General features: G+C 47.5%; 2 pseudogenes; both read right to left on the reverse strand.

The window, feature by feature from the left end:
• Window positions 1-3,128, reverse strand: part of LOC129021107 (nuclear RNA export factor 3-like) — a 113,632-nt pseudogene extending 110,504 nt beyond the window's left edge.
• A 4,299-nt stretch (window positions 3,129-7,427) lies between these two features.
• Window positions 7,428-10,104, reverse strand: LOC129021108 (septin-7-like; annotated as a pseudogene).
• Between the last annotated feature and the right edge of the window lie 2,684 nt (window positions 10,105-12,788).

Consider the following 12,788-nt stretch of genomic DNA (forward strand, 5'->3'; position numbering starts at 1 on the left):
GGACCTGGCAGGACATCTGCACGATCCATAGAAATCCCTGAGAGCCCCTTCCCTTTGCTGACATCTCCGTATTCCTACCCATTGCCTTCCAAAAAAGACCCTTATCTGAATTGCCAAGGGAGGCTTCCCAGAGCAGGGAAACCCGGTTAAATTTATATTTCAGATCAACAGCATATCTAGAATCTACTCGAACAAGAAATGATTTGTTGTTTAAGTCTGAGAAATTTTCTTTCCCTAATTTTAAATATGGAACCCATCATGAATTTGGCTGTCACCTTTGCGCAGGGGCCAGGGAATCTATCATTCCATTGTTTAATGTGTGCTGCCAAAGCAAGCACTTAAGTGTGGGAATTATTCTTCACGTGAGGATACAATATATGGAACTTTATTACTTTTTTCTTTCATAATTGAGATTTTATTGGTTGAAGATCGGTACAGACATTTCAATTTGTACACAATTCTTAACATACGTACCGAAAATCTAAAAAGCCATGTATTGTAAATCGTTTTGATTTGTTTTGTTTTGTTTTTTTGAGACGGAGTTTCGCTCTTGTCACCCAGGCTGGAGTGTAGTGGCGCAATCTCGGCTCACCGCAACCTCCGCCTCCCGGGTTCAAGCAATTCTCCTGCCTCAGCCTCCCAAGTAGCTGGGATTACAGGCGAATGCCACCATGTCCGGCTATTTTTTGTATTTTTTTTTTTTTTTTTTTTTTTTTTTTTTTTTGAGACAGAGTCTTGCTGTCTGCCAGGCTGGAGTGCAGTGGCGCGATCTCGGCTCTCTGCAAGCTCCGCCTCCCGGGTTCACGCCATTCTCCTGCCTCTGGGACTACAGGCGCCCGCCACCGCGCCCGGCTAATTTTTTGTATTTTTAGTAGAGACAGGGCTTCACCGTATTAGCCAGGATGGCCTCCATCTCCTGATCTCGTGATCCGCCCACCTCGGCCTCCCAAAGTGCTGGGGTTACAGGCGGGAGCCACCGCGCCTGGCCTTTTTTTTTTTTTTTTAAGTAGAGACAGGGCTTCTCCCTGTTGGTCAGGCTGGTCTCGAATTCCCGACCTCAGGTGATCCGCCCGCCTCGGCCTCCCAAAGTGCTGAGATTACAGGCGTGAGCCACCGCACCCAGCCACGTTTTGTAATTCTTCTACAAAGTTATTCCGGCGACTTTCCAGCTTAAAATTTGGAAGCACATTTTCCTTAAGAGGCTATCAAGTACCAGTATCTTCACATGCTGATCAGCTGTTACAGACATCCCTCCAATTCACAACTGAATAGCATGTACACTACATATTCAAATTTTTCATCTTTCACAGCGCAGAAATAAACTTATTAGGAAAACAGAACTACCACAATCAAAGATGTTACAGAGTCCACACAATTCTAACAGGAGAGCCGTGATCAAGGAGTGGTTTTCTTTAGGAAGCAATTCTAAAATACGACATGAGAATAGAAGTAATTTAAAATGTTCAAGACATTAAATGCAGAGCTGATTCCATATTGCCATTTAATATGCTTTGTATTATAGGATATAAAAACGAACCTGGCCGGGTGCATTGGCTCACGCCTGTAATCCCAGCACTCTGGGAGGCCGAGGTGGACGGATAACCTGAGGTCAGGAGTTCAAGACCAGCCTGGCCAACATGGTGAAACCCCCGTCCCTACTAAAAATATGAAAATTAGCCGTGCATGGTGGTGCGCGCCTGTAATCCCAGCTACTCCGGATGCTGAGGCATGAGAATCGCTTGAACCGGGGAGGCGGAGATTGCAGTGAACCGAAATCAGGCCACTGCCCTCCAGCCTGGGCGACAAGAACTCTGTTTCAAAAAACAAAACAAAAAAAGTTTCTGGAACTACTAAAAAACTTGCATTTACAAAATAGTTGATAAAAAGATTTTTCTGGATTGTACAACAAGGGAGAAAGGGAGCACTGATGAGACGTAGTATATGGTGAATCAGACTGGGCATCAGAAGCTGGGCCTCCTCAGTTTTCGTTTCCCCATTTTCTGCAGATGAATCTTTAGTTTCTTGGTTAGCCACTTCGGCCCGTTTTCCCTTTGCTCCCCTTTGCCCTTCTGGTCACACTTTTTTGTCTGAAGATGTATCCTTCGCTGCTGCCTTTTTCGGCTTCATTTCCACTGTTTTTGTTTTTTGTGTTTTGTTTTTTTTTTAGGCGTAGTCTCACCCTGTTGCTCAGGCTGGAGTGCACTGGCGTGATCTCGGCTCACAGCAACTTCTGCTTTCCGGTTCAAGGGATTCTCTTGCCTCAGCCTCCCGAGTAGCTGGGATTATAGGCGCGCATCGCCACACCCGGCTTATTTTTGTATTATTTTTGTATTTTTAGTAGAGACGGGGTTTCACCATGTTGGCCAGGCTGGTCTCGAACTCCTGACCTCAGGTGATCCGCCCGCCTCAGCCTCCCAAAGTGTTGTGATTACAAGCGTGAGCCACCGCACCCGGCCTGGCTTCCACTTCTGCAGGAGCTGGTTTAGCTGACAACCGCGCGATCTCCTCGTGGGCTCTTCCTTGGCGGCCCCTTCGGCGGAGCTGACTTTCCTCTTGGGCATCCTGGCGGCGGAGAGGGCGCGTTGCCGGCTGTCTGCGGGCCGCGGCTGCCGAGAGCCTTCGCGAAGCTGGGCTGCCTGGCCGCTGCGGCTCCTCCTGCCGCCCGAGCTGCTGAGACCCACAGTGGGGGCGGTGGGAGAAACGAATGGAACTCGAAACTGTCTTATTTTGAGACAGGATCTGGCTCTGTCACCCAGGCTGGAGTGCAGTGGCGTGATCTAGGCTCACTGCAACGTCTGCCTCAAGTGATCCTTCCACCTCAACCTCCCAAGTAGCTGAGATTACAGGCGCGCATGCCACTATGCCTGGCTAATTTTTGTACTCTTTGTAGAGATGGTGGTCTCGCTATGTTGCCCACGCTGGTCTTGAACTCCTGGGCTCAAATGATCCTCCTGGCCTGGCTTCCCAAAGGGCTGGTTGTAACGCCAGCAGTTTGGGAGGCCACAGTTGGCAGGATGGATTAGCTAGCAACAAACATTCCAGGCAGAGAATGGTGCTCTCTCAACTCTCAGTCAGCAAGAGGGCTAGTGTATATTGAAGGGGCTCAGGGCATGTCACCCCAAAGTCATCGCGTCAGCATATGGATTATTTCGACCTGGAAGCCCGTGGGAAAAAGCAGATGCATCTGACCTCCCTCTTCCTACGTAAAAGTAGATCGTAAAATTTATCATGAGAAAAATGCCCTTCCTGCGCCAGGAAGAGAAGAATGTTCCTATCAGCGGAAGCCAGGAGTCCATATGCTAAACAACTCAGCTATTAACCCTTATCTTCCTCAAGTTCTCCACTGTTTCCTGGTCACTTCCCCAGCCCAAGCCCCTTTGTCTTGTCACATCCCCACAATTTATCGTTCTTTTTTTTTTTTTTTTTTTTTTTTGAGGTGGAGTTTAGCTCTTGTTGCCCAGGCTAGAGTGCAATGGCGCAATCTTGGCTCACTGCAACCTCTGCCTCCCGGGTTCAAGCGATTCTCCTTCCTCAGCCTCCCAACTAGCTGGGGTTACAGGCGCCCACCACCACACTCGGCTGATTTTTTGTATTTTTAGTAGAGATGGGGTTTTGCCATGTTGGCCAGGCTGGTCTTAAACACCTGATCTCTGGTGATCTGCCCGCCTCAGCCTCCCAACATGTTGGGATTACAGGCGTGAGCCACCGCACCCGGCCATCATTCTCTTTTTTGTTTTGTTGTGGTTGTTGTTGTTGTTTGAGACAGAGTCTGGCTTTGTCACCCAAGCTGGAGTGCAGTGGCGCGATCTCAGCTCACTGAAACCTCTGCCTCCCAGGTTCAAGCAATTCTCATACCTCAGCCTCCCGAGTAGCTGGAACCACAGGCATGTGTCACCATGCCTGGCTAGTTACAGGGTTTTCCTATGCTCTCCAGGCTGGAGTGCAGTGGCGCAATCATAGCTCACTGCAGTCTTCAACTCCTGGGCTCAAGAAATCCTCCCACCTCAGCCTCTTAAACTGCTGGGATTACAGGTGGTAGCCATCATGCCCTGCCCCAGAGAAGTCTTTAGGCTTCCACCAGGCACGGTGACTCAGGCCGGTAAACCCAGCACTTTGGGAGGCTGAGGTGGGAGGATCGCTTGAGCCCAGGAGTTGAAGGCTGCAATCAGCTATGACTGCACCACAGCACTCCAGTCTGGGCAACAAAGTGAGACCCTGTCTCAAAAAACAACACCGTAGGCCCAGCACGGTGGCTCCTGCCTGTAATCCCAGCACTTTGGGAAGCCAAGGCAGGCGGATCACTTGAGGTCCGGAGTTCAAGACCAGCATGACCTACATGGTGAAACCCCATCTCTACTAAAAATACACAAATTAGCCAGGCGTGGTGGCAGACACCTGTAATCCCAGCTACTCGGGAGACTTAGGGAGGATAATTGCTTGAACCCAGGAGGCAGAGGTTGCAGTGAGCCAAGATCGCGCCATTGCACTCCAGCCTGGTTGGCAGAGCAAGACCCTGTCTCAAAAAGAAAAGAAAAGAAAAAGAATACACCAGAAGATACCCAGAGAGGCCAGTGTGGACATGTACAGCGAGCACATAAGATGCTGGTTAGGGACAGGCGCAGTGGCTCACCCCTGTAATGCCAGCACTCTGGGAGGCCGAGGCAGCCAGATCACCTGAGGTCAGGAGTTCGAGACCAGCCCGGCCAACATGGTGAAACCCCATCTGTACTAGCAAATACAAAAATTAGCTGGGCGCGGTGGCGCGTGCCCATAATCCCAGCTACACCGGAGGCTGAGAGTGGAAAATCGCTTGAATCCGGGAGGCGGAGGTTGCACTGAGCCGAGATGGCACCACTGTACTCCAGCCTGGGTGACAGAGCGAGATTGTCTCAAGAAAATTAAATAAATAAATAAATAAATAAATAAAGCTTGGTTACTAGCAGCATCGTGCCCTCTGCTGGCCGCGATGGAAAAGCGCATCTCGAGCTACTGCTATTTATTGAGTTTTGGAAGCTTGGAATTTGGATTCCATTTTGAAGTTCAGTTTGGATTTAGGTCAAATTTTCCACCAGAGGGTGGAGAAACGTGGTGGCGACCAAAGGAGAAGCAGTGGGACGCAGCCAAGTGTCTGTACTGTGGACATTTTGGGAGGTGGAATCACACAAACTCTGAGTTTGTTGTTTTTTAAATTATTTTGGCCAGGAGCAGTGGCTCATGCCTGTAAACCCAGCACTCTGAGAGACTGAGGCAGGAAGATCGTCTGAGCTCATGAATTTGAGACCAGCCTGGGCAACATAGTGAGACCCTGTCTCTAAAAAATAAATAGCCGGGGGGGGGGGTGGCTCACGCCTGGAATCCCAGCACTTTGGAATGCCAAGGCAGGCGGATCAACTGAGGTCAGGAGTTCGAGACCAGCCTGACCAACATGGAGAAATCCCGTCTCTACTAAAAATACAAAATTAGCCGGGCGTGGTGGGGCGTGCCTGTTATTCCAGCTACTCAGGAGGCTGAGGCAGGGGAAGCTCTTGAACACGGGAGACGGAGGTTGCAGTAAGCCCAGCTTGCAGCACTGCACTCCCACTTGGGCAACAAAAGCCAAACTCCATCTCAAAAAATAAATAAATAAATAGGCCGGGTGTGGTGGCTCAAGCCTGTAATCCCAACACTTTGGGAGGCCGAGGAGGGCGGATTACAGGGTCAGGAGATCAAGACCATCCTGGCCAACATGGTGAAACCCCGCCTCTACTAAAAATACAAAAACTTCGCCCTGTATGGCGGCGCATGCCTGTAGTCCCAGCTACTCGGGAGACTGAGGCAGGAGAATGGCTTGAACCTGGGAGGCAGAGGCTACAGTGAGCCGGGATCACACCACTACACTCCAGCCTGGGCAGCAAGAGCAAAACTCCGTCTCAAAAAACAAAAAACAAAAAAACAAAAAGAATCAAGTAAGTCGAAGCCACGCTGATGACAGCCAATTTTTGTGAACCAAGGGAGTGTCGATTCAAGAATTAACATAGATGTTTACTTTTGCTATCTCCTATGTGCCAGCAAGATATAGGCTCTGGGGAATCAGAGACAAAAGAGACTCACTTGTTCCTCTCACGATACTCAGTACTTACTGAGACAAGGACAAAATAAAATGTCCTGTCTGGAATGCAGGGAAACCAGAATTCAGCTCAGGGGATATTTCCATTGAATTGTATGGAGTTGAGGCTTAAAATGTTTTTTTTTTTTTTTTTAACATCACAACATGGTTTATTACATGATTTTTTTACAATACAAACAAAAAATACAGAAATGCAATCTATGAATACAGCTAAATGCAGAATGGTGACTTTTTTCTCTTCAAGAGGCCATGATTCCCATTTCTAGTAAAATAAAGAGACTGCATACAGGTTGGTTATCAGATTCACAATTTTGCCTAGAAATGATCTATAAATGCATTTTCCCCCCTGCTACCTACCATAAAGTGTAAAAAGGGAGTTAAAACAAAGTTTCTTTGTTGGTTCCTACTATATAAAAGATGCTATATTCTATTTTAGCAGGGTCAATATATGGAAAATATCTAAATTAAATATTATTACAAAAATGAAGCCGTAATGAGATTCTGGCTAAAGAGGGCACTAAATGAGAATAATATGTATTTAAAGAATCCAAAACAAACAAACAAAAAGAGGTTGTTATAAAAAGCTGTGGGTGCACTGTAAGCATATAGGGTTTTTTTTCCATGTGTTTTTTTTTAAACAATGGAAGTGTCAAAAAATAGGGTCAACTGTGTTAGACTAAATTACATTATTGTATATGCTGCATTGAATGGAACCTTTGTATTATAATTATCATAGAGAAGCACAGTTTGCATCATATTATGGCAATTCATCCTCAGTGAAAACCTTCCAGAGTCCTTTTATTTGGGAATCTCCTGTAAACTATCAAACCACCAGAACATGATTGTACAACAGTAAAATGTTCTCTTGCATTAAACTGAAGAGACCTGTTTAATAAAAAAAGAAAAAGAAAATGTAGGAAAGGTACTTAGAGCTGTTACTTTCTAAGTACACAACACCCTAGACAATTCGAGGCATCTTAATCTCCATCAAGAACAACAACAACAAAAATAATTTTTGTCATGCTGTTAAATCCATCATTATGGATAAAACTGGTGCAAATTGGTCAAATGAATCCAACAAACACTGATGTCCAAGCTGGCATATTGGCAACTAATACATAACTGGTGGTCAATAGAGAGTTTAAAAGATCTTCCCTTTCTTCTTGTTCTTTTCCAAGGTTCTCGAAGAGTTCTGTTGTTCTAAAATACGTTGTTGAGCTTCCCAGTTTGCTTTCTCATCCTCAGACTGACGACGTTTTTCCTCTAATTCTTTGTGCTGTGCTTCCAAACTCTTTTTCAGTTGCTCGTGGCACCGCTGGAGCTAAATCACAGCACAATATGTACCCCAAGGATACTGCCTTCCTCTGACCCTTTTGCCATTAACTTCAGTGATAATATTACTACCCACGACAGCAAGAGGTAAACGGTCCTTTATCTTTTTAACACGTTTCTTTTCTTCTTCATCATCTGTTTCTGGAAATTCATATATTTTAATTTTATGTTCTCGGATTTCTTTCATTATCTGTTTTGTAAACTGTTGGCATTCCTCTGGTGTGAGTGTGTCTGCTTTGGCAGTAAGTGGGATGATATTCACTTTTTCATGCAAATGTTTCATAAACTCAATAGCCAATGGTTTAAGTCTCAACAAAAGGCAATGTCAAGTAGCTACAAACATGCACTACCCAATCCTGCCTGAAGGTGGGAGTCTTCAGTTATGTAATGGTCCTGTTATCAGGCATCTGAAGTCTGTTCACTCGCGATTCTGCATTTAGGTAGTCCTCAAATTTACTATTAATGTAATCGATAACAGGCTGCCAGCCATTACTATTATCCACTGCATCTCCAAATCCTGGGGTATCAACTATTGTGAGCAGCAACTGAACACCACCTTCTTTGATTAAAACTTTGGATTGTTCCACCCAGGCTCAGACGAGGCGAGTACGAGGCCGGGGCTGCAGCTGGCGCTGGTCATTGAGGAGCTTCTGCGCGACCACGCGATCGTGCCCGCCAGGCGCCGGCCGGTTGGTGCGCAGCGCCTGCTTGCGCCGTCTGGCCCTTGCTGCACCCGGCCCCGCAGTCCGGGAAGTCGTAAAGCTCCTCCTGTGGCTTATGGGCGGTGGCTGCAGGGCCGAAGCCTCCAGACTCAGAAGGGCCAGCTCGGTGGAGGTTACATCCCGCCTGGCCGCCTGTGGCCACCCGTCCGCCTGTGGCCACCCCTGAAGCTTAAAATATTAACGAATGGGCTGGGCGCGGTGGCTCACGCCTGTAATCCCAGCACTTTGGGAGGCCGAGGTGGGCGGATCACCTGAGGTCAGGAGTTCGAGACCAGCCTCAACATGGAGAAACCCCGTCTCTACTAAAAATTAAAAAAAAAAAAAAAAATTAGCCGGGCATGGTGGTGCATGCCTGTAATCCCAGCTACTTGGGAGGCTGAGGCAGGAGAATTGCTTGAACCTGGGAGGCAGAGGTTGCGGTGAGCCGAGATCACGCCATTGCACTCCAGCCTGGGCAACAAGAGAGAAACTCAGTCTCAAAAAACAAACAAACAAACAAACAAAAATATTAACGAATGTATCTAAAATTGACTTTGCCTTTACTTTATGCATCCATCACATAGAGATCATGCAGCGGGCACCCACGATCGGTTTAATCATCACTCATTTGCATTGGATCAACTAGAAATCAACTCCGATGAGAGTGCGGAGTCTCAGAGGATGGACATCTCACCCCTTGCCATACAGATAAGTAGAAAGTGTGGTATTCCAAATTCATGGCCAGACTCCAAGTCCCAGGTACTATACTTCGTGGTCTTCCAACTCTCAAAAAGTTGTGTTTTTTTTGTTTTTGCTTTTGAGACGGAGTTTCATTCTGTTGCCCAGGCTGGAGTGCAGTGGAGTGATCTCGGCTCACTGCAACCTCTGCATCCCAGGTTCAAGCTATTCTCCTGCCTCAGCATGCCGAGTAGCTGAGATTACAGGCGCCTGCCACTACGCCTGGCTAATGTTTTCTATTTTTAGTAGAAACGGGGTTTCACCATGTTGGCCAGGCTGGTCTCGAACTCCTGACCTTGTGATTTGCCTGCCTCAGCCTCCCAAAGTGCTGGGATTACAGGCGTGAGCCACCGCACCCAGCTTCAAAAAGTTTGAAGCAGAGCTCGGAGGTCTTAACCATAGACACATCTGAGGAGCATTTTTGAAATGGTTTCCAGCTTCCTCAATAGGAATGGAAGCCAATCCCCGAATTGATGACTCCTTTGAGGAAGTCGAGAGCTGTAAGGAAAGCTAGGAACAGGGCCAAGGGAGAGATGCGTCCCAAATGATCCTGTGCCAATTCTTTCTGGAATCCTTGATGTGATCTCAGCTGCCCTTTCTATACTTGACACAGTGACTGTGGCACCCACTGGTCTAGCTGTGGTCTACAAGGAACCCCCAAAGGGAAGGGCACAGTGAGCAGGGGCATCGGCCTGAGTGACAAGGATTTGAGAGGGCAGGTTGGATGCAGGGAGAGGACTGGCCAAATGCCATGTGTCTGGACTTAGACTGCATGGTTCAAATTGGACATCACCCTTTTTGACTTCATGATCTGGTACAAGTTATATGAAAATGCATTGCTCCTTTTCTAGTCTGTAAAATAATCATGAAATGTGCTCTAATAACTTTGAGACTATGCAGATGAAATGAAACAAGCTGCACAGACCGTAGAGCTCAGAGCCTGGCCTTTAGGAAGCCCTCAGTAAGGGTTCATGATGCTATGGTGTCTGTCATCATCCTTTTTATCCTCATCATCACCTTCATAATCTTTTTGTTGTTCGGAGGGAGCAGTTTAGAGAGACTCATTCCCTGCTATCATGGGTGAGATGTCTATGAAAAGGACAACCAGTGGGGGAGGAAAGCAAAATTTGGAATAAGATTTCTGAGACCCCCACCACAACCAAGAACAGAAACTCCACAGTCTGCTGAGCTGACAGTTTGCACATTGGTCTCCTCCCATCTCCACATTCTTGCGAAATGTGCTCCCCAGTCCAGTTAGCCAGGGTTGAGAGCTGGGCCTGCAGATTCCAGAGATTATGTCCCCTCTGGGTTTCAGTGTTCCCATCAGTGAAATGGGTCAGCGATAAGAGACTTCGTGATTGCTCTCCAACCTAAATACTCCCAATTAGTCAAGATTGTTTAAAAAATCAAGTCTTGGGCAGGCGCGGTGGTTCACACTTCTAAACCCAGCACTCTGGGAGGCCAAGGTGGGCAGGTCACCTGAGATCAGGAGTTCAAGACCAGCCTGGCCAATATGGTGAAACCCCATCTCTACTAAAATACAAAAATTAGCTGGGTGTGGTGGCTCATGCCTGCCCTCCCAGCTACTAGGGATGCTGAGGCAGGAGAATCGCTTGAAACTAGGAGGCAGAGGTTGCAGTGAGCCAAGATCGTGCCATAGCACTCACTCCAGCCTGGGCAACAGAGCAAGACTCCCTCTTAAAAATAAATCAAGGCTCAGGCTGGGCGCAGTGGCTCACGCCTATAATCCCAGCACTTTGGGAGGCTGAGGCGGGTGGATCACCTGAGGTGGGGAGTTCGAGACCAGCCTGACCAACATGGAGTAAACCCCGTCTTTACTAAAAATACAAAATTAGCCTGGCGTGGTGGCACATGCCTGTAATCCCAACTACTCGGGAGGCTGAGGCAAGAGGATCGCTTGAACCCAGGATTACAGGCGTGAGCCACTGCGCCCGGCTATTTCTGGGCAACGTTTTTAAGACACCTTGTCAGGCCGGGCGCAGTGGCTCACGCCTGTAATCCCAGCACTTTGGGAGGCCAAGGCGGACGGATCATGAGGTCAGGAGATTGAGACCATCCTGGCTAACACGGTGAAATCCCGTCTCTACTCAAAGTAAAAAAAAAATAGCCGGGCGTGGTGGTGAGCGCCTGTCGTCCCAGCTGCTCGGGAGGCTGAGGCAGGAGAATGGCGTGAACCCGGGAGGCGGAGCTTGCAGTGAGCTGAGATCGTGCCACTGCACTCCAGCCTGGGTGACAGAGTGAGACTCTGTCTAAAAAAAAAAAAAGAGAGAGAGAGACCTTGTTTCCTCAAAAAACAAGAGCAAAAATTAGTCGGGCGTAGACTAGGGTGGGATAGATTGAGCCCTGGAAGTCACAGCTAGGGTGAGCTCAGATAGCACCACTGCACTCCTGCCTAGGCAACAGAGCAAGAGTCCCTATCTGGGGGGCAGGGGGTGGGGAAGGGAGAATTCAGCTGCAAAGAAGACACAGCAGCCCGCCATTAGCATTAGAACCCCAATAGAACCTCTTTCATTTTCCCATAGAAGTCCAAAAAACGCCCTTGTTTGTTAAGTTGATATATGTAAACCTTTTCTCCAGGCTGTTCCTTGAGTTTTCCATAATTGGGAACTCCTTCAAGCATCTGTAAATAAACCTTTTCACCTGTAGATCTCTCTATTTTCAGTTAATTTGCAGACCACCAACTATAGGACCCAAGTTGAAAGAGAAAAAAGTTTCTCTTCCCAGCACTTTCTTTAGGATGCTTTTCATTGCTTCCCGACTGGAGGCCTCGCCCCTCCACCCACCTGCCCCAGTCCTCAGCTGCCTCCAGTTCTGTCCACTTAAATACAGACTCCCAGTAGTAGATAACTCTTTTATTTATTTTTATTATTATTATTATTGACACAGAGTCTTACTCTGTCATCCAGGCTGGAGAGCAGTGGCACAATCTCGGCTCACTGCAGCCTCTGCCTCCTGGGTTCCAGCGATTCTCCTGCCTCAGCCTCCTGAGTAGCTGGGATTACAGACACCCGCCACCATGCCTGGCTAATTTTTGTATTTTTAGTAAAGACGGGGGTTTCACCATGTTGGCCAGGCTGGTCTTGAACTCCTAACCTCAGGTGATCCTCCTACCTCGGCCTCCCAAAGTGCTGGGATTACAGGCGAGAGCCAATGTGGCCCAGGTATTAAGGAATTCAATCTCTATTTCTCACCAATGACTCAGGCTCTGGAAGTTAGTAGATTTTAACAAATACTTGTTAAACTAAGTTCTTCTCAAAGGTCTTTAGGAATATTCAGTAAAAGAGGACTCTGTAAACTAAAAACCAGTTCTGTTCCAGTAAATCCTCAACAGATGGAGAAAATGAGACTATGCCTCACCCCTTCCCCTTAGGGCCTCCACATTGATAGGAGGAGGAATTCTCCTTTTAATGACTGACTGAGCTATCACTGCTCTCTGTCAGTAAAAACAGCAGCAAAAAAAATGTCTTGGCTGGGCGCAGTGGCTCACGCCTGTAATCCCAGCACTTTGAGAGGCCGAGGTGGGCGGATCACCTGAGGTCAGGAGTTTGAGACCAGCCTGCCCAACACGGCGAAACCCCATCTCTGCTAAAGATACAAAAATTAGCCGGGCGTGGTGGCAACTGCCTATTGTTGTACCTGAGCGAGTTAGAAAAACGCCACACTTTGAGATGAATTAAGAGTCCTTTATTAGCCGGTGACCGAGAGATGGCTAACGCTTAAAATTCTCTCAGCCCCGAGGAAGGGGCTTGATTAACTTTTATACCTTGGTTTAGGAAGGGGAGGGGGGGGTCTAGTTAAAACAATTTTACAGAAGTTAAGTAGTCAAAAAGTTAAAAGGATAAATGGTTACAGGAAAGTAAACAGTTCCAGGTGTAGGAGCTTTTAAGACT

This window comes from Pongo pygmaeus, chromosome 20, assembly GCF_028885625.2.
Source record: "Pongo pygmaeus isolate AG05252 chromosome 20, NHGRI_mPonPyg2-v2.0_pri, whole genome shotgun sequence".
NCBI classification, from domain to species: Eukaryota; Metazoa; Chordata; class Mammalia; order Primates; family Hominidae; genus Pongo; species Pongo pygmaeus.